Source organism: Polypterus senegalus, chromosome 10, assembly GCF_016835505.1.
Source record: "Polypterus senegalus isolate Bchr_013 chromosome 10, ASM1683550v1, whole genome shotgun sequence".
Classification (NCBI taxonomy): Eukaryota; Metazoa; Chordata; class Cladistia; order Polypteriformes; family Polypteridae; genus Polypterus; species Polypterus senegalus.
In genome coordinates this window covers 79622525-79648172 of record NC_053163.1, presented here as the reverse complement: position 1 = coordinate 79648172, position 25648 = coordinate 79622525, and positions in this window count along the sequence as shown.

Genomic DNA, 25648 nt, shown 5'->3' with positions numbered 1-25648 from the left:
GGCAAAAACCATGTGTAACACAGCACACTTATGATCAAAGATGCAAGAGCATTAGTAACAGTAGAAGCTAGAGAGCGAGAAACCAAATGTAGTCTATGCAAGACTGGGACTGGGAAAAAAAGGAGTACTCTTTAACTGAGGGGTTAATTAAACAATATGAATCAACCAGATTAAGATCAGCAACAAATTGACACAAACTGCAAGTTGAAAGAGGGAACTAATGTCCAAGGAGAGGAGGGGATTTATCCAGGACTAGGTCAAGCACAGCATTAGCATCTTTGCCAATAACAAACTCATAGTCATGGTGTATAAGAATCGGATTAGCCAAGTTCTGGAAGAAGGTGCAATGAAATGGGGTGGGAGCGTTCACGCAATAAATCCAAATATTCCTACCATCAAGCTCAGACAGGAGATAATGGTACCTACCCACTAGAATCACACCCAGAACCTTAAGCTGAAGCGATCGCTGGACAAATATCCCACCTTTACAATTGCAGGAGGGGGTTGGATGACAATGAGACAACCATATAAGGCTTGGAGGCAGCCCGCATCACATCTTGCTTTAACAAAGGCGTCTTAATTAATAGAGCAATATCAATGTGGTTTCTATGCAAAAAGTCAGCCACACAAGACCTTTTCTCGGGTGTAGACAATGCTCTAACATTCTAAGAACCTATATTCAAGTTAGCCATAGTCTGAAATAAAGCAAACAGTAAAGACAGAAAGGAAGAAAAACAGAAAAATGCCACAAGCGAGTACATGTCCGCCATTCACCCATGAACTCACAAGCGAGTCTCAGTAAAACCAATCCTCCCCCAAAAAATGACATAAAACCACTAAACCCTGTGCTCCAAATCAGGCACGGCAGATCCCAAAGCAATTACCCCTCTGACCTTGCATGAGTGAAATGCCTACGCTAATAATTTAGGACATGTAATATTAAGGCTTAAAAGCAGACACATGTACAACCTAAGAATGCTAGGCATCGATGTTAACACACAGAAGGCCCCCATTATCAAACCGGGAGTGGCTGCATTAATGCTTCCCACCACCCTGCCCAATAAAAGAGATAAAGAAATATGAAACAGAAATGAAAGCATCTGGCATCAGGATCAGCAAATATGAAAAATATAAAGTACATACCCAGACCCTGATGAACACTACACAGCATTACCCTCCGAAGTTAAATTGCAATAACAATATTTAAAAGAGATTAAAGTCACCAAAATATTGAGGTATAATCAGTCTTTGCAAACTTATTTGACAGAATAAAAGTAATTAAAAGCTAGGCGAAGTTCACCATGGTGCTGTTCAGAAAAGTAGTGGTAACAGCCAAGTGGAGAAGTAAAGGGCAAAGGTATCCGGCAATGTGTCACAGAGGAAAGGTACTAAGCGATTTTAAGTCATCTAAAGCTTTGCTTGCCTCAGCTGGAGTGTTGTACAGTCTATGCTGACCTCCAAAAGTGAGCACAGGCACAGAAATAAACAAAAAAAGGGTGACTCTTAACTCCTTCGCCCGTGTGATTGGCTTGTTCTTTGTCCATCTTGCAGTGGCTGTTTTAGCAATGAAGTCTTGATAAAAACAAATTCAATGCCCTTCAAAGGAGAGCTCCTGACATTTTCTTGCCTCTCAAAAAACTGTCAGGTGGTCTTGTTAACTGAGAAACTGCATTATAATAGCAGAAGGGTGGGATGTGTTATCCTGTGCACTATACACCCTGTGTGCCCTTTCTGTAACAGGCTCAAAGAAAACAAGAGTAGAAAACATTTTTGGTCAGAGCTGATGAAGGAAAGTTAGCATATAGTTTCCTTCTCTACCAATCCATATTCTGTCTCAGGTGAGCTTTGCCTGCAGCGACTCAACCTCCCCATTGATGCGAGTGATTTCCACAGAATTGTGTTTAATGGAGTCAATGTCCTTCTTTAGCATCTTGAAGTCAGCCATAAGATATTTATATCAGCCTCAAGCTGGATATGATTCTGCTGGATAATTATAGTAAATTGTTTTAACCACTCCACAAAATAAACCATATAGGGAGAGATGGAATCCTGTGAGCTGCCTTCAGGTTGGGTAATATTTTATCAGGACTGCTAAGGAAGGAATGGGATGTTCTTTGTGAAGTAGCTTACTATGGTGTTTTGAAAAGGTTTAGGTGGCAAGGGCAACCAGTAGTGAGCAAAAGGTGGAAAGGATGCAAACAGATGCAGAACTATGCAACCATTAGTAGCATGTATCATATAATTCAGCTTTATATACATTTCTATTACATCAATTAATCATTTTCTTTCTCCTTGTTTTATGTGTAGCAAATTTTTCCACTTTATAATATGATGTGCCATAATTTTCTCTGATTATGAGTTAATTTTGTAAAATCATTATGAAATCATATCTATACAATACTTTTAAAATGTTATCACACATTTGAAACCTCCTTCCTCATTCTGTATTAAATAGTCAATTGTTTTATTTGTCCAGATGCTTAGCATGGGTGTTGAGTGCAGCTTGCATAATTGGCACTAATGTGTCTCTTGCCTGTGCCAATCGCTAGCAAGTGTTATACTTTGAAATTGCTGCTGCCATTTAAATTGGGAGCTGAGCAAGGCTGAGGTCTTGATTTTCATTTTGGAGTGTGTTATTAGGCAATCTAATCTCTAGGCCCTTGTATTTGATAGCTGTTATATTTTGCCAAAGTCAGGTGTCATGAAAGCTAGTTGCTTCTATCAACTATGAGCTGTCAGATTTGGCATGTCTTCAATGTCTTTATACCAGACAGACATTTTGCCAGGCTGCAGTTTGCTGCGTTTTCTAAAAGATAATGGCCAAAACCTGACACATTCAGTCTTACTTTAAACCTAAATTACTCAAATACTTTGCATAGTACCTTTCATAATGTAAAATTCCTGAAACAAACTGCCTAAAATAAAAGGGTAGAACGATTATTTTGAAAAAGTACATTTTTTAAATAATAAGAGAAAGTTCTGTAAGGGCAGTGATTGCTTACACTTATATAATCTACAATATTTACTTTTTCAAATATCAAAACCCTCTCCAGCTTGAAATGAACAATGAAAATGAATATGAGGGTAATTCTTATTTGTACATATCTAATCTAATATATAATAAAAATAAAAGTGAACAGTAGGTGAACTAAGCACCTTGAAAAGTCTGAGAAGCCGACTTTATGGGAGCATGCCTCAAACAGACAACACAAGGCAAGAGATGTACAGACATATGAGGACACCAACGAAAATGGCTGAAGGTATACACAGGGCAATAGATATCAAATATTTTAAATGCATCCTATTACCTGTCTTTGACAGGTAATGTGGCTAGTCCACCTTAATTAAATGATATGTGGCTGTGTGTCCAGCTGGTTGCAATGTCTCTGTCATTCCAACAGATGGTGCATCACAAACAATTTAAGTAATAAAATACATTGCATTTGTCACTCCAAAAAAGGCACATCACAAATGTTAACAATCCTTTTGCGAATCCCATTCCAACAGAAACACAAACAAATGCAGTAATGCATTTTATAATTACAAATGTTTGTGTTACACCATCTTTAGGAATGACAAATGCAATGCATTTTATTATTACATGTATTACAAAATATATTCCAGTAGATTGCGCACTGCAAACATTAAGGTCTGTGTTGATTACTTAGATTTCAATCTGCCTTAGATAGGCAGCACAGCTAGTAAATTCATAAATGCATTTTCCCGTTCTTACCTTACAGAACTCATTAGCAGTAAACTACTAAATAAACATGTAATATAATTATAGCTAGAGCCCCTAAATGCTACTTGGGCTCCTTTGTACCAACCAGCAATACATCTGCATAATGCCTCACTGTGACAGCCAGGTCAAAACCTTTCTGTCTTTTAAATTTTCTTGCGTTCAGACCAAAGTGTATGTTTAAATTTCCCTGTGGGGACAAATAGAGTTATCTATCTATCTATCTATGTATCTATCTATCTATCTATCACAACATTTATCCCAAATTAAAGCTGAAGACACATTCATTTTGTAAGCCATAATCTTCATACAGATGCTACTGAGGGTGCCCATACTGATCTATTGTGTCTCTTTAACTAAGTATTTACTTTTTATTTAGTTCTATGGCATTTGAACAGGTTATCCCTCCTCATCTTGGAATGGGACCTTGGAGTGGATGTTAAGCTACCAGGAGGCCATCCCTGGTTTCAGATCATTATCATATTCTGCCTAAATCATGATTATTTTTCTTTTGCATTGAAATATTACAACTGCAGAGTCCTCAGTGTGGGGCTGATTAGGAAAGATGGAATCAACAAGTAGATGTGGGTGTACACATCTTTGTTATGTTTTGATTTATTAATTTCCTGAACCATCTATGGCCAATTCTGGGTGAAGGAAGCTCCTGGCAGCATCAGGAACAATCACAGTATAAAGAATGCAACTGTCAGTTTACATTAATAGCCCATCTCAGAATTTAGCAAATACTTATTCACTATTTAATATTTCATAACATAATATGCTTAAGTATCACATTTATTTAAGCCAGTTTCTATAACAACAACACCAACATTTATTTATATAGTGCATATTTTAAAAAAAACTGTAGCTCAAAGAGCTGTACAGGAAGTAAATAATAATAATAATAATAATAAATGTAAATAAATACATAAAACAGATGAATAATAAATAAAAATACACCAATACCAAAAAAAAATATATACAAACATAAAATAATTAATAACATTTACATAGCACTTCTCTAACTATTCAAAGCACCTTACACAGACAGTGGGGAACCAATTCAGCCACCGCCATTTTGCATCAGTACACTCACCACACATTAGTGGCTACGTGGTGAGGTGGACAAGAGAGATAGCCAGTGTAAAGAGAAACAAACACAGGAAAAAGGTTTGTGGAATCCATTCCATATGTTGTAGGTTTTCCGGCCAAAAAGGCTGCGAGATACTCTGCCAATCTGACTGAGTCACCAACAAGGACTGACTGCAGAGCAAAAGTGGTGGGTTGTTATAATGGAGGGACAGCAAGAGGCGGGTCATCTGGACGGAAGATGGATGTGAGGTCATCAGGGGGCGTGGTCTGAAGCCGGAAGAGGAAGGAAGTTAGTTCTTACTGCTCATGAAAGAATGGGAGAAAAGGCATTAGCACACTTGGTCACCCCTTATACCTGCACTTCAGTGTTAGTCAGACTCCCATGCTGCCTCCCATGTGCATGTGTGTGACACCAGTTAGAAACAAGGGTCGCTTAGGGATCCAGAATGGATGAGACTATGATAGGCCATGTAGTCAGTATATCAGGGTACACCTTACTCTTTTCGAAGAGTAAAGAATCAGGACGTCAGCTTTAGGTCTCATCAGAAGGATGGCGCCATTTTTTTCAGCACTGTGTCCTGGTCACTTGCATTGGGACCAACACACAGACCACAGATTAAGTGCCCTGTGTTGGTCTCACCAACAGCTCTTCCAGCAGCAACCCAAACGTTTTCTTGTTGGCCTCCCATCCATGTACTGGCCAGGCTCAAACATAGATAGCTTCAGGGGCACTACCTGTGCTGAAGTGCAGGTTTTATGGCAGCCATACAAACTTGCACAATATAAATAAATAAGGAACAGAGATGGATAATATTTAAACATGTTTTAAACTACCATTGACTAAACTCAACTTTTTAAATCTATGTTGGTTATGATGAAAAATAACAGAGGAAATTAAAAACTCCAGCTGGTGAGATGCTGGAAAAAATAAAGCTCTAGATTTTCAACACTAACAGACCCCACTAGTAACAAAGTAAGTCATTATTGCAGTAATGCATTGTCCTAAAAGACTAGAAACAGTGGGTCTCATGAAATGTTGGTGTGCTCAATTTTCCTTCTCCTGTCAAAAATTGATTGATTTATTTTTTTTTATTGCTCAGGTAAATTTATTGATTGATCAAATTCTATCTGTCCCGAATGTATCCCGCATGCACAAAATGCATTGCTGTAAATAACTTTGTCAGACTAAAAGATGCTTCACAATATGTCAATGCATAATGTTTGCAAATTCATCAGCTCATGATGGCTAGGAAAGAAAATCAAGAAAACAAAGATCAAAGCTGTTAATTTGAGCGCATTAATCTCTGATGGTGTTCTGCATACAAAAACATGTGGACAGGAGAAAGGGCTGGGGATAGCGATGTGGATGGTTTGGGTTCAAAACAGTCCTTACGAGAGCAGTGTGAATGCTTTTTGAAAAGTTTTGATCCCATGTCATTGTTTGCAAGTCATACTTTTCTAAAAAAAATCACCATTGTCACATATGACTGAAAAAGTGGGAACTGAGCTGCTACATGAATGGAGCGTTTTTTGGTTACAAATATCAAACCCAAGTCTGCACTCAGTGGTTTATAACAATGGTGCAGTTACTCTCAACGACACGGCAGTGTTAAAGAAAAGGAATAACAATGACAATAATAATTAAATAGATTAAGCAGGACAAATCAACACACTTTAAACTGGATGATAACCATTAATCCTAAAATGACTGCATTGCAGTTGTCGCAATTCTATAATATACTGCAATCCTAAAAATAGGTGCAGTGAACATAATGGAATCCTTGATAATCTCCTGCATGTAACACATTTTTTTTTAAAGCAGTCCCCAGAAAAATGCTAAATGGGTGTTTCACCATACTTCAAATTTGTTACCTCTCTGCTGAGGTCAGGAGCTATTCAAACAAATCTAAATTAAACCTGACTGTGCCCAGCCAATTTCTTACAGGGACAACAGCTGTGTCTTAATAATATAATAAAACATTCTGCGACCCCAATTTTATTATTTATTTATTTCTATTCATATACTTCATATCTTTATTTCTACCTTGGACACTCAGGGTGCTCAGCACATTGTTATAGACAAGTTTGTGGTTGTCTGCAGTGAGAAGAAGAGGGCAAGTAGAAGAAGCCTTTTCTGTCACACTTGCTGTGATGTTCGATTTGTACAGTAATCGCCATTTATGTCATTTCAGCACTGATGTTATTTTTTGTAATTTGGCAATGGACTGTTGTGTCAGTTGCTTAATTTGGGCAGTGGTTTATTATTTTCTTTTTCTTATTATGACAGATCTCTTTCTTGTCTACTCACTAACTTACATAGGTTTTCTCGTGTTTGCCCGTCTGTTGCCTTTACCCTCATGTAACATGGCACACCATTTTTTTCACTGTTTCATTTAGCTTGAAAATGCACAAATTACTTTTTATTTTTTTTTTTTTTAAAAAGTATATTTTTTGTGTCTGATTTTGTGGAGGTCTGATGAATTGGCCCTTTGAGTCTGGAAGGGGCAGCAGAGGTGTCCGCTATGCCACCATGAAAACTCTTGACAAAAAGGTGAGGACAATGAGAAAAAAAAAGTGAACTAAGAAAAAAACTTAATTAAATAACGAGAGAAATAATCATAACCTATTTTAAGAAAGTATAAAAGAACTTCAACAATTATTTAACAATGGAATTAATACTGTAAATCTTTCCCAGGCTGTACTTACAGTACATTATTGAGGCTATTTTTTAACAAGTTCTGGCTATTTATAGGCAAATAGTGAACCAAAATGCTACATGTACCTCATTGTACTGCCAGAGGTACATTTGGTAAGCCCCAGTGGCAAGGTAATAAAGGATCCGGAGATGAGATTGGTTGACCAAAACACTAGAGGGGGTCAAAACTGGCAAACATATGTGTAACTAAACATAAAACTAAATGCTCAAAGTCAAAAGATTCTATCCAGAGAGTCATTTCACTATAGATCAAATAGGAAAGCAGTAGCAAAAGGTTTTGTTCAAATATCTAAACATTTGAGCGACTGATGATATGCAAAGGTGATTTAATTAACACCAGCAACATCACACAATGAGACTTTTAGAAGAAACAAGATGGCAACAAAGACTCATGTTTTAGCAAAAGAGGTGCAAAATGGCAGCACCCATAATATACACAGAACAGCGTTGTGAAGTAAATAATAGACATAGGCCCATACCTGTCTGAATTTTGCCGGCTGCTTCTTTAGGTCTGCATCTTTTTCATTCTACTACTTAAGTATGAAACTGTAATAAACTAAAACCATGTTGTGCTTCAATATCAAAAAAACTACCAAGACTTGTAAATTAAGTTAATTTACTAGACAAAAAAAATATTGTTTTTATGTACTGCCAATAAGGGGAAATATAACACATACAGAGAATGCAGGTCTCCATCCAGATGTGAAGAAGCAGGTGGGCAATTAGGATTAATTAGTGGCACAGTGTTCTCAGGTGGGTGAGCTGCCCTTCATAAATGTTGTCTTCTCCTTAGGCAGCCAAGGACTTAAAGCATGACTGTCTGAGAATCTACAGTCAAATATTTAAATGTGGCTGTTGGCTAGGGGATAGGGGCTCATGTTTAGCAAGGGTAACTTGGCAGATACTATCAAGATTAACAGTTAAATAAACCCAGACATAAATACTCAAGTGCTCCATGTTTGTTCAAGCCAAAATAATATCTTTTTGCAGTATATAAATGAAACCACTTTATGATCTCTGACCAATAGACAGTGAGCGTCTAATATATATAAAGCTCCTTGTGTGTGCATTTGATCTTTATACAATTTCACACCCTTTATCCTATCTCAACAAGATTTTGCATCCCAGACAGAGACCTCAGACTATTTTGAAACTGATATTTGTGAAGCTGGGTTACATTCTTTCCCTTTTTACTACAACATCAAAAACAACATTTATTTTTGTAGTATATTTTCATACAACAATGTAGCTCAAACAGCTTTAGAGGAAGATCAAGAAAAAAAAAAAACAATTCAGGAAAGGCAATAATATTTAAAAAAATAAGTAAAAAAAATGATAAGGTCAAATGACTGGGAGGACAGAAAAACAAACTAACAAACAAAAAAAAACTTCATTTAGGTCAGAGAAAAAAAAAACAAAATCTGCAGGGGTTCTAAGGGATTAGGAAATGATTCCAGTTGTTGCATGGGAGAAAGACTTTCAAAGACTAAGGACATACAGCTTATGGAGCTGTAACAACAGTTAAGGAAGTTAGACAGGAGCTTCCACCTGCAACTAAAGTCATTTGTGTACTGAAGTAATATTTTACATGTACTTCGTCAGCATGCCCATGTCAATCAAACACAGGAAGCTCTGCAGTCTACTTGTGACTTTATGTTGTAGGAAGATAAGTAAAAAAATCAAGATAAATAACATTCGATCTGGTTTTTGTATAAGTAACATATAAATGTTTTTCATATAAAGACTATCATAAAACATAATCACAAACAGAACTTTGCATGATACCTTGGTGAGCTCCGCATACCCTGTTGTTTCATTGAAGGATATATGTGTGGCAGACCAACTTTCAGTACAACGCCCAACCTCTTGCTGCATCCAAATGGTGCCATCTTTCACTTTTATGCCTGGTGCAGCTGCATTGTTCTTATGTGTGAGTGGATGTTTCTTTCAGGGAGGGCTTCTGTTCTCTTTCTCCGATGTAGAACCTTCATTGTCATCTGAGTTCACCTCTGTTATAGCACATCTTTATTTGAAAACAGCAGTGTCAGATCAGGGGTAGCGTGAATGCGATTGAGAGAATAAAACTGAATAAAAAAATGCAACCTTTACAAGTACCATAAATTTACACCAGCTGTTACAGACTCAAATCAAATGTATGTTATTATTGTACAATAGTAACAATAAGAGCAGCTCACTACTCAAAACTGTAATCCTGTGAAGCGGCTGGAATTGAACCCGCAACCTCTTCATTGTCAGGAGTTCTTACTCCTGCACCACCCAAGCAGTCGTGTCAGGGTTGTACAAAATTTTGTCGTTAGTACTATAACATGAAGAAAGTTTGTTTTTGGTATGTATTTAACATCTCTTGCATTTTTCGCATTTCCTGTCATCGTTCATTTACCTAGATCATTGTAGACAGAAAAAATGCTAATGGAGAGGTGTGAAGGAAGTAAGGTGGCTCGGGATTACGTTTTTTTTCATAGGCTTCAGGGATTCTAGTGTTAACCCACTCGTGATCCAAATGCTTATGCAAACAATTGGAATGTTGTTTTTAATATTATTGTAAAAGCAATAATTTCATTTTTTTCTGTTCAAGTCAGACAATGTGGACTAGTGGCCAAGGCACTAAATTTTAAATCTCAAGGTTTCCAGTTCACAGCCTGGTCCCAGCTCACTGTATAACCTTAAGAAAATCACAATTGTACAGTGTCCTAAGTTACCTGGAATAAGGTGTCATCCAAACACCATAATAATAAACATTTGCTAAATGTTTGATAAATAATATGCTATTGTTGTTTTTAAAGAGTAAGTTTCAGATACCAGTAAATATTTAAATACTAGGCGAAGCCCGCCGTAGCATACGGCGGTGTATGAAAAGGAACGGAAAACGATGAGAAAGGATTTCAGTATAACAAAGGCTTAGGAAACCATCATTACAGTATAACGAAAATAGCAAGGAGCGAAACCAATGCCAATGGTCAAGAGAGTACCGTTCTGTAGCAGGCTACGGAAAACATAGACATATATAGATAGACGCTGCATTTACTGTGTTGCCCAGTAAATACGATAAGTCAACGCGTCCGCCCTATTGCGAGAGGTAAAAGTGCCATTTAAACTAATATAGTTAGACGTGGAAACCGGGTTTTCTGATGAAAAAATTATAACTTTTTAACAGTATCATTTACATACAACAGATTTTGGCGAATCGTTTACATGCAATTATTTTTATCCATTTATATACTAAATGTGTACGTATCCCATGGTTTTAGAGTTGGTAAGTGTGGCTCTCTGTCTTGCTTGCCCTTAGTTAGAGTTGGTGGGTGGGGCTCTGTGAGTTGGCGATCGTGGCTGTCTGTCTTGTGTGCGGTGTAAAGTCAACATGGCTCAGAGGTGCATGTGGACTTTTGCACAGACGAAAGTGACTGAGGCTGTGTTTGGTGAGTTGGTGCGTGCCTCAAAAGCAATGCTGGACGGGAGGGCGGTTACAGTTGGCCTGCGTGGCTCTGTCGTGCGTATCCCATGACACGGTAGGAGGGTTAGAGTTGGCGGAAGGGGCTCTGTCGAGCGTATCCCATGGTCTTAGAGTTGGCGGGTGGGGCTCTGTCTTGCGTGCCCTCAGTGTGTTGCTTATGCTCAGTGTATTGTGTACCCTTAGTAAATTATATATATAGATTGTTTTTACTTAGAAGCCCTTAGAGTTCAGATTCCTAAGTGATCATTTATTGACATAGTCCAAACGTAATATAACACTGATCTGAAATGGTTTCATTAACAAGAGAGGAAAAAAAGATTTTAAATATTAATATCATGGGTGATAATAGTTTAATTTTGAGAGTGGATATGACTTTTTACAGATTAGCGAAATACCGAGGAATCAATCCAGTACAGAAACCTTTAGCTGAGATTGTTCTTTTCCACATCTGTGTCACTCAAAAATTACTTTTTTCTTAACTGATAGCTAATTAATATGAAAGATTGATTAAGACGTTGAAATTGAAACCAGGAGCTCTATGAATTAATAAAAGAAGTGCACTTAATTCAGTTTTAATTTCTTCCATCAATTATGTTTTGTTTAATTTTGTATAGTGGTCTTCATTGAACACATAAGAATGCTTAGACAGTTTTAGAAATATCATTCTTTTATGTTAAAGCTGACGGGATTGTCCTTCCGTCATGTGAGTGCTACGCAGGCACGGAGTTTTACACACGCCCCATCCATTTTGCAATGCACGATGGGATTTGTAGTTTCGTTTTTCCAGGTAAAAGATGATTTTCTACTCCAGACTGTGCGATATCTTCTTTCTAACTATATAAAAGCGGTCGGGATTGTCCTTCCGTCCCGTGAGTGGAAAGCGTAGCGGTATTCCACTTATCACAGACTTACTACCTGCAGCTTGTGGTACGAAGCGACATGATGTGAGCAGAGTTCTGGTGCTCCCATCGTTCCCTTGCTTTTGTGCGTGATGCGCTGGAAAAATAGACAAAATTATGTCTCTGGAAATAATTAATGTTGATGGAATACAAATGCCTCACCGCGTAGTAAATATCAGGGGGGTTCAAAAGGGCGACCTCATTATGGAAAAAAAGTTTAAATTTCATCACAAAAATAACAGAAACTACGAGTATTAATGTAATACCACTCAAATTCAATATAAGCAAATTAATGAGTTTGTATAAAATATCAAATTGATCTACATATTGAATTGCCTTAAGAAGTGGTCAACTTAAAAGTCGGTCGCCTTAAAAGGCGGGTCAGCCTAGTTACGTAATAAAAAGATAAAATACTGCCTATGATTGGCTATAATTGAAGGTTGTCATTAAAATCAGTCTATGTGTGCATCTTTTCCTATGATGCACTCATTTTGAAAAAGGGAATGATTTTCAGATAAAGGTACACTTAAAGGAATGGCATTTAAGCTAGTTTACAGAATTTTTTTTTGTTAAAATAATATCACTGTTTTGTTTCTTAATGAATATATATTGATTGGAAACCATTTTAATATGCTATGACAATGTCAAACTTTTGTGTGTCAGGCTTTTACAGTTTTTTTAAATATCTGATTTTAAATCACTGCCCACTTATGGTCTGTAGATACATGTTGGATAAAGAAATTTTTGAAATGTCACACACAGTAGTTATAAAAGCTAGTGGTTGTCAGACTAAATACGAGATAATACACAGTTTGTGGTTAAACTGAATAAAGCATAATCTAAATAATAAATACATATAACCTGATTAATCATAAATTCTGTGCTGAAGTATTTTGTTTGAAGGCTGAAATCTTTTACAGACCTTGTTTACTCAATGTAAATCACTCATGCTGATTTTGAAAACTGTAAGATTATGTGTTTTTCGAAGGCCAAATATTAAATGTCCTGCTCACCCAAATCTCTAAACCAATAACATGCTGGGGGAGTAAAAATAACGCAATATAGAATTTGCCATTTTCAGGTAGAAGCAGTAAAGCAGCTTTTCCTTTCAGTGATTCTATGCATGCGTGCAGAGTATTTGCAGTGAGGGCAATTTCATCTCCACCAATCATTACTGAATTGCTGCGGAGCCGACTGTTGTAGAGTAAAAGAATGAAAGATGGAGTTTGTTGCTTTATTATTATTGTTTGTTTAAACATTGTGTTTATATTTCTTATATGTTTTTCTTGCAGAAAAATGAAGTTGAAAAGAATAATGCTCAGTTTTGTAAAGCACTAAAACATATATACACTTTGCTGTTGAAAAGCCTGTCAGTGTAGTGTTTCCTTTAAAATTCCTATCTAAATGGAGAATTGGGTATTTTTTAATTTCAAAATATAAAACACAAAGCATTCAACTTAAAATGTTACCAACATACCCTATTTTGATAAAATAACTGTACAGTATATATATGCATTTTGAGTAGCATTGTGTTTACAGATGCTATAAATGCGTTGAATGAGTGAAAGAAAGATGTCTTTTAAATATGAGGTGGGCACTGAATGAAAAAAGCTGACCTATGCATATCTAATCTGTAATTGTTCTTGTCATACAAGTACACATTAGAAAGACATAGGTCAGCTCTTTTTCTTCCAGCCACCATTGGGTTGTGGCTTTGGGTTAATTCTGAAAACATGTGTAATTTCATTTTGTGGTTGCCTAGGGTCAAAAGAAAAGCATTACTCCAGGACTGGTAGGAATAAAAATCATGCCTTATGTTAACTTGGTGAATAAATACACTATATTTGTATGCTTTTGCAGGGCACTAGTAATGACTGGTATTGTGTTACTCCAAGTTCCTAAAAAATTAACTGTATAGATGCTGTAAGAAAAATGAGAAATCCCAAATAACCAGCATGATCCTAAAATGGCCCTGTGTGAGTGGGATTCAATGGCAACTTTCTTGTCCTGCTCTTGTGCCAATGAATATGATATAATACACAGTAATGAGAAAGAAAACATTTTGAAAGTTTAAGCAAAATCAAATGGTGGAGGTAAGGATGCATATATGAGAGAGAAATGAAAGCCTCAAAGACAGACAGATGTGCTAAAAGTTTTAGTATAATGTTCAAAAATCTAGTTTAGGTAGGTTGTTACAGCATTGGTTGCCTTTACTTGACTAAATAAAACTAGGAAAATCAAATAAAAAGTTGAACAAATTAAAAATAAACAGCAATTCACAGAAGTAATATATTAGTTTATGATATATTTTTATAAGGGCGGCACGGTGGTGCAGTGGTAGCGCTGCTGCCTCGCAGTTAGGAGACCCGGGTCCACTTCCCGGATCTTCCCTGCGTGGAGTTTGTATGTTCTCCCCGTGTCTGTTTGGGTTTGCTCCGGTTTCCTCCCATGGTCCAAAGACATGCAGGTTAGGTGGATTGGCGATTCTAAATTGGCCCTTGTGTGTGCTTGGTGTTTGTGTGTGTCCTGCGGTGGGTTGGCACCCTGCCCGGGATTGGTTCCTGCCTTGTGCCCTGTGTTGGCTGGGATTGGCTCCAGTGGGAGGAGGGTTAGAGTTGGCGGGCGGGGCTCTGTCATTCGTATCCCATGGTCGGGTGACTTGGTCGATTATATATAGAAAAGCAGCCGGAACCGAAAAGAACAATGAAAAGTCAACGTGGCTCAGATGTGGACTGTAGCAGAGACGAAAGCGACTGAGGCTGTGTTTGGTGAGGTGTTGCGTGCGGGCACATGAGCAGGCAGTGCGCATGCCTCGACAGCGAGGGTGGACGCGGGAGGAGGGTTAGACTTGGTGGGCGGGGCTCTGTCGTGCGTATCCTATGTCTCAGGAGGAGGGTTAGAGTTGGCAGGCGGGGCTCTGTCGTGCATATCCCATGGTCTCTGTCTTGCGTGCCATGGTCGGCTGCTTAGTGAATTATATATATATAGATAGATGTTATTCACCCGTTAATAACCAGCAATCCTAATATACTTTTGGCCATGACAGATGATAAAACCATCTATTAAATATAAAGAGATATAAATTCTGAGCAGAAGCAGAAGTGCCCTTAAAGAAACAATCTAGATTAAACTAACTATGAAAACAATGATGTAAATTTAAACAGTGCCAGATAATTGTGTACTCAATACAGAAAGGATGCCTAACTAAATAGTTTATTTCTGAATTGCTATGTTTTATTTCACATCCTTTTGATATATATTGTCACACACATGTGCATGGGAGATCATTTACAGGCTCAAATATAGGTGTTTCTCAGCCAGGCCAGGAGTTGGTGCTGTCTTCTGACACTTTCTTTTTTTTCCACCAGAAGAGCCCACCTCCTAATGACATCACTTCTGCTTTGCAAGATTGCTCATCTGGATGACGTCACTTCCAGTTCTGGTCCTCTTCCTGTTTCCCCAGCATAAATCCGCCATCTTATGTCAGTTTGTCAGTTCCACTGTGAACTCAAGTCTCTGAAGACCTAATCGTTTTTTTCTTTATTTTCACTTTTTGGAATTTCCCAAACCATTGTGCTCTCTACTGAGTATTATTACAGTATGTTATGATAGTAAAGATAATATGTGTATGTATATGAGTGTCCCCTATTTTTCACTGGTGTTCCATTCATCTAAAAACATCGTGTAGTTTTAAAAACCCCTAAAGTTCTACTGTCTACCTCACTACTTGGTAGCTTATTGCATATGTCTATGGTTCTATATGTAAACAAGAACATCCTAATGTTTGTGCAAAATTTACCCATAACAAGTTTCCAAGTGTGTCCCTGTGTTCTTGATGACTTATTTTAAAATAACAGTCTTGATCCACTATGCTAATCCCCTTAATAATTTTAAATACTTCAGTCATGTCTCCTCTTATTCTTCTTTTTGCTTAAAAAGAAAAGGCTCAGCTCTTTTAATCTTTACTCATAAATCATTCTCTGCAGTCCTGGAATGAGCCTAGTCTATCATCTCTGGACATTTTCTAGCCCTGCTATGTCCTTTTTGTAGCCTGGAGACCAAAACTGTACACAGTACTCCAGATGACTCCTCACCAGTGCATTATAAACCTTGTGCACAGCCTTCTTGGACGTGTACCCTCCACATTGTGGTATATAAGCTAACATTCTGTTAGCCTTCTTAATGTATAGAAAAAATATATATATATATTTCTGAGGAGTATACAAAATACTGGACCATGGCGGGCTCACTTTTCATATGATTGTGAAAAAGTAAGTACAACCCATAAAATGTTTTTTTCATCCTAACATATGTGGACATGTTAAGATTTAATTTCATTTAAAGAGTATTTATAGATAAAAGTGATATATCAAATATTGTGCCACATTTGCATTTTGTACTCTATTGCATCATTTAAATAAACAGAAATGTGAATTTTGCATGGGGAAAAAGTAAGTACAGTACATCCATACATTTGTCACTACCTCAAATGCCAAAATTTATAGTCAGGTGGACTTTTCAGGTTCAAATGATTAGAATGTCATTAAAAGGGATCTTGTTTGAACCTGTCTTATATAAAGCTCATCCAATTAGTTTGGTTTGTACTTTGTTGTTGAAGTATCACCATGACTAAAACAACTGATCCTTCTGAGGCCTTCAGAAAGAATATATTAGAATCTTATGATTCTGTGAAATGACATAAAAACAATATCCAATAATTGGAAATCAAACATTTCACTCTCCAGGGGTCTCATGTATAAACGGTGCGTACGCACAGAAATGATGTGTAAGAATGTTTCCACGTTCAAATCGCGATGTATAAAAACGAAACTTGGCGTAAAGCCACGCATATTTCCATGGTACCTCATACTCTGCCGTATGCAAGTTCTCTGCTCGGTTTTGCAGAGTGGCAGCACCCAGCGTCAAAGTAGTGCTACTGTTCCTGTGTGGTTAGTCTTTCCTTCCTGACGCGGCTTTATAAATACACTGAAATTAATTGCATATTGTTTATTAGTGTAATGCATCTGATTGTAATTAACCTGTAACAATCCAGGGAATAGCTATAGTATTCCAAATACCATAACTGCTTTAGCGTTGTTACTCTCACTGCATCTTCTTCTTCTTCTTCTTCTTCTTCTTTCAGCTGCTCCCGTTAGGAGTTGCCACAGCAGATCATCTTTTTCCATATTACTTTCACTGCACCACTCGGAGTATTTATATCACTGTATCTGAGTGTGAATCACAGCAGCAGCTGATCGGAAAGAGAATTATTGGTATACAGCATCAAGGACACGCTGTCTCAGCCACGGCAAAACGTTTCAAAGCCTTTCCTGTACAGACCTTGCGGTTCAGATACAGTTTCATCCCAAGAACTATAAACGCACTCAATCAATTTCTCCTTGTAGAACTATCTGTACATATAAGTAGAATTACCTCACTGTAAACTTGACCTACAGTTATAATATTGCACAACCTGAGCCACTTTATAAAGCGCGTATTTACATATGATGACGATATCATTTTTAAGATGAAATGCAGCTAAATATGTTTATTATTTTATACAGATAAAACTTTAACTTCATTTAAATAATCTATATTCTTCACTGGGACTGGCGTGAAGGATAGAATAATTAAACATGTACTACGAAGATATTTCAATGTTCCTTAAATGTTTTGAAGAATCGGCGCTCTAAGCTTACAGATGGCTTAACGTCTATTACAAAGCTGATTGTGTGGCGATCGGTTACTTGGAAAAAGAAAAGCAAGGACTGCAGGGGTGGCCACGCCAATATATATTGAATATAAAACAGAAAGAGAAAATAATGACACAGCTAAAAACGCAGCGGCAAATTTCGACAAAAGTTAAACGCTTGTGTCATGAGCACGAGGCGGCCATGCAGTTCCCGCAACGGACGTGGCCATCCACCATGCATAAGATACAATATTGACATTGGCAGGCGAAGGGGTCAGTAATTCTTTCTCTGCCTAGGGCACCCATGAGCCTAGAGCCGCCCATGAGTACTGCTGCAATAAATAATTTCATCGAAGGTCGCGCACAATCACTGCGCCGTGAAACCCATGTTTAATAACGTGCTTTAACTCCTATCCTATGAAAATGATATCACGTATACATCTCAGTATTTTATTCAGAGAGCTGTAATATCACAAATGTAATGGATTCTGTGTCCTGTCGGAGGAAGAGAGCCAGTTTAAGAAGCACATAGTGATTCACACACATAGAGCACACAGAAGATCACATACAAAACAAAGCATTTAACGTGCTACTTTAATTACAATGTGATTTGAGAAACTGGTTAATTAAACGATTTTAAGATGAAGCTTTTTCCCCACTGTGTGCCTTTTTTTTCTCTGTACCGTAATAAGCTTTCATATTACACTCAGATGGTGTGCTAAGACTCGCCTTTTCACGGCAACTTTGATATCCGACTTCTTTTTTATTTTTGGCACTGTGCGACTTTGTGAACTTGAGCTTTCAAGTTTCTCCAACACACTATGTCACTCGATCAACTTCCTTTTGTTGATTATACCACGGTTTAAATTTAAAAAAATAGTATATTTTTCCTTTGCCTCCACTTGGTATTCACTGAAATTCTTATATTTTCCCCAGTGCTTTTCCCATTGCCTTTTCACAGAAGGCTGAGCTTAAGGGCTATTTATATTGATTTGCATATTCAAAGAGGCGTAATTCTGGGAGGAATTGGGGCGGGACAGCACGCGCATGCACGAGCATTACTTTTCATGCTGACAGGGATTTACGTAGCAGAAGAACGCGGAAGTTGGAGTACACACAGATTCCTGCATCTGGATTTTTCTGTGCATAAGCACATTTCGGCTTTTGTGCTTACGTCATGGTATAGTGCGAATTCTACGCACGGCGTTATGCATGAGGCCCCAGAAGATTATCTACAAGTAGAGAAGTTCAACCCAAGAGCAGAACGAAGATGCTGAAAGAAGTCTCTAAGAACCCCGGAATTTCATCAGTGATCTTACAGGTAGCTCTTGTTGATGTCGATGTCCATGAATCTACCATTAGAAAGGGGCTCCACAAATTAGATCTACAAGAGAGGTGTGCCAGAAGGGAACCTTTGCAGCTCTCAAATAACATCAGGGCAAGGCTAAACTTTCTTGGCAGAAACAAGGACTTCTGTAGCAATTGTGTTCTGGATAGACAAAGCAAAGAGGAATTTTGCCAGAGTAGCAGAAGACAGGTTTGTTAATAATTAAAGACAGCAATTATCTAGGAGAACCTGTTACCAACTGTAAAGCATCATTTAGGCATCATTTAGGTAATGTTATAGTTTGGTTAATAGACCTTGTGACTTTAGTGGTTGAGTTTTCATTGTGCACAAATCCAAATCCAGAGTTTAGTTAAATGTAGAACAGATTTGGCACATTGATACCCTTATTCATAATACAAAGAGTAGGATGGTGAATTCCACCACAGATGCTGATGGTGAACATGACAGTCACAGCCTGGCAAGTCCTGAACTATGGTGAACATATTTGTGATGCTGCACAACACCAGTGTCTTTTAGGACATTCCAGCCCAACCATTTTCTCTGGGCAAATTGTTTAATATGCAGAAGTTTATCATGAGAGTATTTCAACATAGTGAACTGAGAAATAGCAAGTTGACTAAAAAGCAGAACAGCACAGTGGGAAGGGTGATATACCTGTGAAACAATGACCTGGACATCAGGGAAAACTGTAAGAGAAACAGTGAAGAAATCTTGGTATTTCAGTTTATGCTCTTCTCCCATTTTCAGGAGAGGATTAGAAGCACCATAAGACAGCCAGACTCAAGAAAGTCGTTAGAAGTAGCCAACAGGATACTCAACCTAATACGTTCACCACTAAAGTGACCAAGTCATGATAAAAGAAGACCAAATTGGAAAGGCATCTGTTCACATCCAACTAAATGAGAGCATGGCTCAGAGACACAGTGATTGGTGAAGGCACCATAACTACGGCATGACAACAAAATTCTGATGTTAGCACTTGGACTTGTTTACTGTTCAAAAAAGCCTCTCCATGTTAAGTTTATAAACTAGAGAGAAAACTTTGAAGTTGTTATGTTGACATTTGTCTTCTTAATGGTTTTTAAAAGCATCCCTAACTGCTAAGAATGTAAAATCTGTTTAAAGAGTTTGTGTACTGGTTGGTAGAGCACCCTCATGTGGTCATACCATATACAGTACATACTGTATGTAAATTGTAACCGTTTTTCCAGAAACCTTTGCAGGTCACAATAGGTTATATTAGGTGGAAATCCACAACGTGACTAAAGGCACAGTGGCCATACTTAAATACTAGGTGGACAAGCTGCTGCAAATATTCAGGGCATGCCACATGTTTGTTATCATAGACAGTAGTACTATCAACCATTACTTTCAAAAACACTTGGGACACCACACAAATCACATCTGTAAATAAATGCAAATAAGATGATATGCTGGGTGACACCTAACAGCAATAACATATAAACAATTGTAATATTTTGTAATCTTGCAGATCACTTTGGTTAAATGCTTTTGCTAAATAGACAGTAGTAATATGAGTGTACTGAGTTCATTTTACTTTAGTAAATGTGAAATGTTTAGGAAGTGCTGTTATAGCTTCATTCAGGTGTAGCTCACTGTAATTGCACACTTGACTTGCTGCAGTATGCATATACTGCAAGTCTAATAGGTTTGAAAGTGATGCAGTCTCATTTGCCCTTCATACTGCTTTAGAACATATAGAGAAACTGAACATATGAGTTTATTAATTATATTTCAGCTTCTAATACGATTGCTCTAATTAAGCTGGTCACAAAGCTCAGGGCACAAGTGCTGTGCAATTCAATCTATAATTGGGTTTGGAGGTTTTTAAAAGACAAACTTCAAATTGTGAAAATAAGCAATATAATCTCCTTCGGTGGTGCTCCTCAGGGTTGTATGCTTAGTCCCTTGTTGTGTTACCTGATTACTATCCATGGAAGTAGAACAGGCTACTACATGAAATATATCATATAATTTGCCAGTCTCACCACTGTACAGTAAATGGTGTGTTTGGAAGCAAATATTTGTGCATAAGAAAGGCATAATAAAACCTTACTTGAAATGTTACATTGATATTGAATTAGTTATCACTCCCATTATCACTGCCTGCACTGCAGTTTAAATGGGGCACAGTTTTAGGTTACTATTTCAAAAGATCTCTTATGAAATTATAAAACAGAGCACAACAATGCATGTACTTTTTGAAACAACTATGCTAATTTAACGCAAACACCGGACCCTTACATCATCTTCCTCACTGTACTTCTAATAGTATAGTATAGTTAAATCAGGTACACCAGCTGTGTGAGAAGGTTTTGCTTTCTTAAGAAATTATTCCACTTCTTTTTTTGCATTCTGTTTAGTTGCTGACAGTCCTTCATTGTTTTTCCGGATGACCAGGACCTCATGTTCATACTGTGCCAATTTTAATGATTACACACATTGCTGAATGAGAGTGGCCTGTGCATAGCAATAGCAGCAGTGAAGTGTGCATGGTGGTATGTGACAATAAGATGGACTTTTTCCTATAAAAGAAACCAATATATTTTAAAGGGCTGGCAGCTTTTCTGATCTTATTAGAAAGCCAAGTACCGTCTTTGTGACATTTGTTTACTATTCTGTTGTTTGTGGCTTTCTGCTTCAGCATTTTGTTTACCTATTAAAGTTAATGCAATATTTTCCAATTAGGTTTAGGTAAGTAAGGGAAGCCCATGAAGACTCTTCTTCAAGCTGCAGGTTAACTCAGTTTTACCTGGTTAGTACCACAGCAACACTACAGTTTGTTCCTTTGATTTGTCTCCTCGTCATTACTAAAACCAAGGCAATCTAGAAACACCTTTCTGCTCTTGAAATATTTTGCATTCTTGTCTGTTGTGGTATAGCAGATATCACATTGTTATGGAACAACCAGGGTTAAATTCTAGCCTCATGTCTCATTTCCTTTTATTTATTTCTATGGTTGTCATTATACAATATAACTGTGTAAATTCTGTTTTTGAATATGCTGTATATAGTATTAGTGCTGTGACACTCTAGCATATGCTTCTGTTCTTTGTCTCCTTTCTTCAGATTTTAAGTACTCTTTTCTTTATGGTTTTTCTCCTTTTGAACTTTAGCTTAGTGTTGAATTGGATTGGATTGCCTTGCTTTGGGTTTGCCTTTTAGGTATTTGTGATGATCCGGGTTCGCTTCATGCTCACATCGTCTGTCCGGGAGCCCTTGAACCCGTCACCGCCGGTAATGTTACCGATGAGTACAGCAGTGAGGCACAACAAATGGAGCAAGGGGATGGTGCAAAAAGTGCCAAGTGCTTTTATTTAAAACCAACAACAAAAAGAAACAATGCTCAAATAAATAGTGCAGTGTTTCAGAAAGTCTTCATTAAATAAATAATCCATAAAAACAGGTGCTGAGTGGAGGTTAAAAAAATAGAAAAAAAAACAATCCTTTAAAATGAGGTTAAAACAATGCTGGAAGCAGTCCCTTTAAAATCCAAAGCCCGGTGTCTTCCTTTATCTGACAGCTCCCCTGCTTCTCCCATACAGGCTTCTCAATGGGGGAGTCACCCTTCCTGCAGCTGACCTTCCTACTGTCCGGTTGCCTTTCGTTTCCTGGCTCCGTACGTCTACCTTACCAGACCGAGACTTGGGTTCCTCAATGGCCAGGTCGCTCGCGCTGAGGCACACCTTCCCAATACTCCATGACTCCCATTGCCTTGAGCGGGAAGTCATCCATACTACCGGTCACTTCAGCTCCTAGAAATCATTCAGCTGGAGTGACCACTCTAGTGTCAGCCAAACACTGCTCGCGAGGGGCTCCTCAATCCATCTGCCTGCGAGCACTCGCTCGCTCTCTCTCGCTTTCTCCTTCAGCTTCCTGCCTTCTTCCTCACTCCCACAACCTCCGTTTCTTTTTCTCTTTTACTCTCTTTTTTCCTCTCGCTAGCTGCCTCGTGCTACTCTTTATAATGGGGATGTGATTCACCTGTGGCAATCAACGGCTCCTGGGAACAATTACGGATGCGGACTGCTTTTCACCTGTGCACTTGGGTGAGAAACGCCCACATCACAAATTCCCCAGGACCCACTCCAGTCACACAACCACGCCCCCTCACATCACCATGAGTGTGGAGGCCTTTTGACAGGAGCTGTGGACCTGCTATACCACAGTATTCTCCTTTTCCTGATTTAATTTGCTTTTTTGTTCTTGTTTTCAAATTTTCTTACCTTTAAAATATAAAGGAACTTTGTTTTGTTTTGGACCAGAGGTTGTACGGTTCCTCTCCCCCTTTCTTTTTGGTATTCATAGATATTTTAGTTTGGACCTTTATGGGTCTGTGCAGGCTGGGAAGCCTGCTTTTTGAGTTGGAGGCCAGACTGAGTTTTGTTACTAGATTGAATTTTGAGCCTTGCAGCTTAGTTTTAGTCTAAGACTAGTTGTTGAGTTCTGTGGATTCTAGCACATTCTAACACATATTACTTACCCATCAAACAATTCAGCCAATCATCCCGATATTACAGAATATTACAGGAGTAGACTTGACACATAAAGAGAATATAAAACATATATTGTCGTATCAAGCCTCCTATAATCATCACAGCTATCTGTCATTAACTCATCACACATTTTCATTCTAAAACACAATCCCATAGTGTCAGGGCACAATCAATTCAGAAATAGTTCCTACCATCAGACCAACTTAATTACTTAGTATATTGTCTCTCATTATACCTTATGGTGGTGGGGTCTTGAGCCATTGATTATATATTTTTTCTCTTTTTCCAGGATGTTAATTTGTTCTCTTGTCATCCCTCTCTTTCTGGCTCCATCTTTGACATTTTCTTGTTTTACTCTTTTAGGTCTTCTCCTCTGTATTTTTCCCTTCATTTCAAACAATTTTTGGAATACATTGTTTCATTCATTCTTATTGCATGTCCATACCACTGCAGCTGTTTTATTTCAATTGTTTCACAAGCTTCACAGAATCTTTTTAATTTCTTATCCTGACTCTTGTTTTTCCTATTGCTCACATTAATGCTTTATTTCAATTACTGTTATTTTAGATCTTCGCAGCATATATTGCTGGTACATAAATAGTTTAATATACATGCATTTTCTCCTTTATGTTGAATTCTTTCTTTCCTATTATAGTGTTGTTAATTTGATAATATACTTTATTTGCCTTGTTCTGTTTTAATTTGATCTAGCTTTCCATCTTCACTTAATGTATGAATGCCTGGAGTAGGGCAGCAAAGTGGTAGTGCTGCTGCCTCACAGTAGTGAGACCAGGGTTTGCCTCCCATGTCCTCCTATTGTGGAGTCTGCATGTTCTCCCCATGTCTGCATGGGTTTCCTCCAAAAACATTTAGGTTAGGTAAATTGGAAATACTAAATTGACCCTAGTATGTGGTTAAGGTGTATATATGGATGTGTGTGTGTACCTGCCCTGCGATGGACTGGTGTCCTCTCCAGGGTTTGTTACTGCCTTGAACCCTATGCTAGCTGGTATAGGTTCCAGAAAACCCTGCAGCTAAGTGGGTTAGAAAATGCCCGACTGACCTGGGATTAATAATGACACTTTGTGTTGTTGCTGGCCATGTATTTGTAGTCACATTTGCTATTTCTCTTATTGTTCTTCCTTTGATATTTTCTTTACTTTTATTTTCTTTACATTTATTATCATACCATTTGCTTTTAATTTGCTCTTCCAAGTTAATTTCCGTTGTAACTGCTGTTTACTTATTGCAATTAATATTATATTGTCTATACAATATATTTCATATCCTGGGTCAATAACTGTTTTAATTTATGTTATCCCAAGCATGCATTTCTAATTTCTTCTTTGCCCATGCTATATAATCCACATATATCCTAAATAAGAGAGGATGGAAGCAATCTACCTGTTTAATATCCTTTTTCATATTCCACTGCTGTTTGCCTATTTAATTGTACCATTTCTACACATTTTTCATTAACACTTTTAGTGATCCTTTTAAATTCTTTTGGCACTTCCATTGGGTCTAGTGCTTCCAATATACATCTTCAAATGTACTGCGTCAAATTCTGCTTTTAATTGAAGAAACACCAGGTATACTTCTTTATTTCTATCTAATCTTTTCTCAGTTGTTTTTTGTACAGTGAAAATATGGTCCTATGTTGGTCTCCCTGTACTATTATCACTAGTTATCACAGTTCATTGAATCCCTCTTTTTATATATTGGTACAATTATATTCTTTTCCCATTCCACTGGTATTTGCTTAGTGTTCCATGCATGCCAGAAAATTTTTTGAGCTGTTTAACTACTGATTCTCCTACATACATTACAGCTTTTATCCTGTCTGCCCTAGTTGCTTTTCCATTTTTTGCTTTTATTAGGGCATTTGTTATTTATTTTTCTGTTATTTCTCCATGCTCATAAGCTTTGTGTTCATTCATCCCAATTCTCCTCTAATGGATTTTTATGTTCTTCTTGAATGTCTTTGCATAGTGAGCTCTCCAGGTTTTATGAATCTCATCCACCTCTGTCTGCAACTCTTTTTCTGAGTTTTCTTATTTTCTGTGTTTGAGTTCCCTTTAACCTATACACTATATTTAAAAATTGCTTTTAATGTTCAATATCATTTTCCTTTATTTTCTTACCAAATTCTTCCTACCACTTTTTCTTTGCT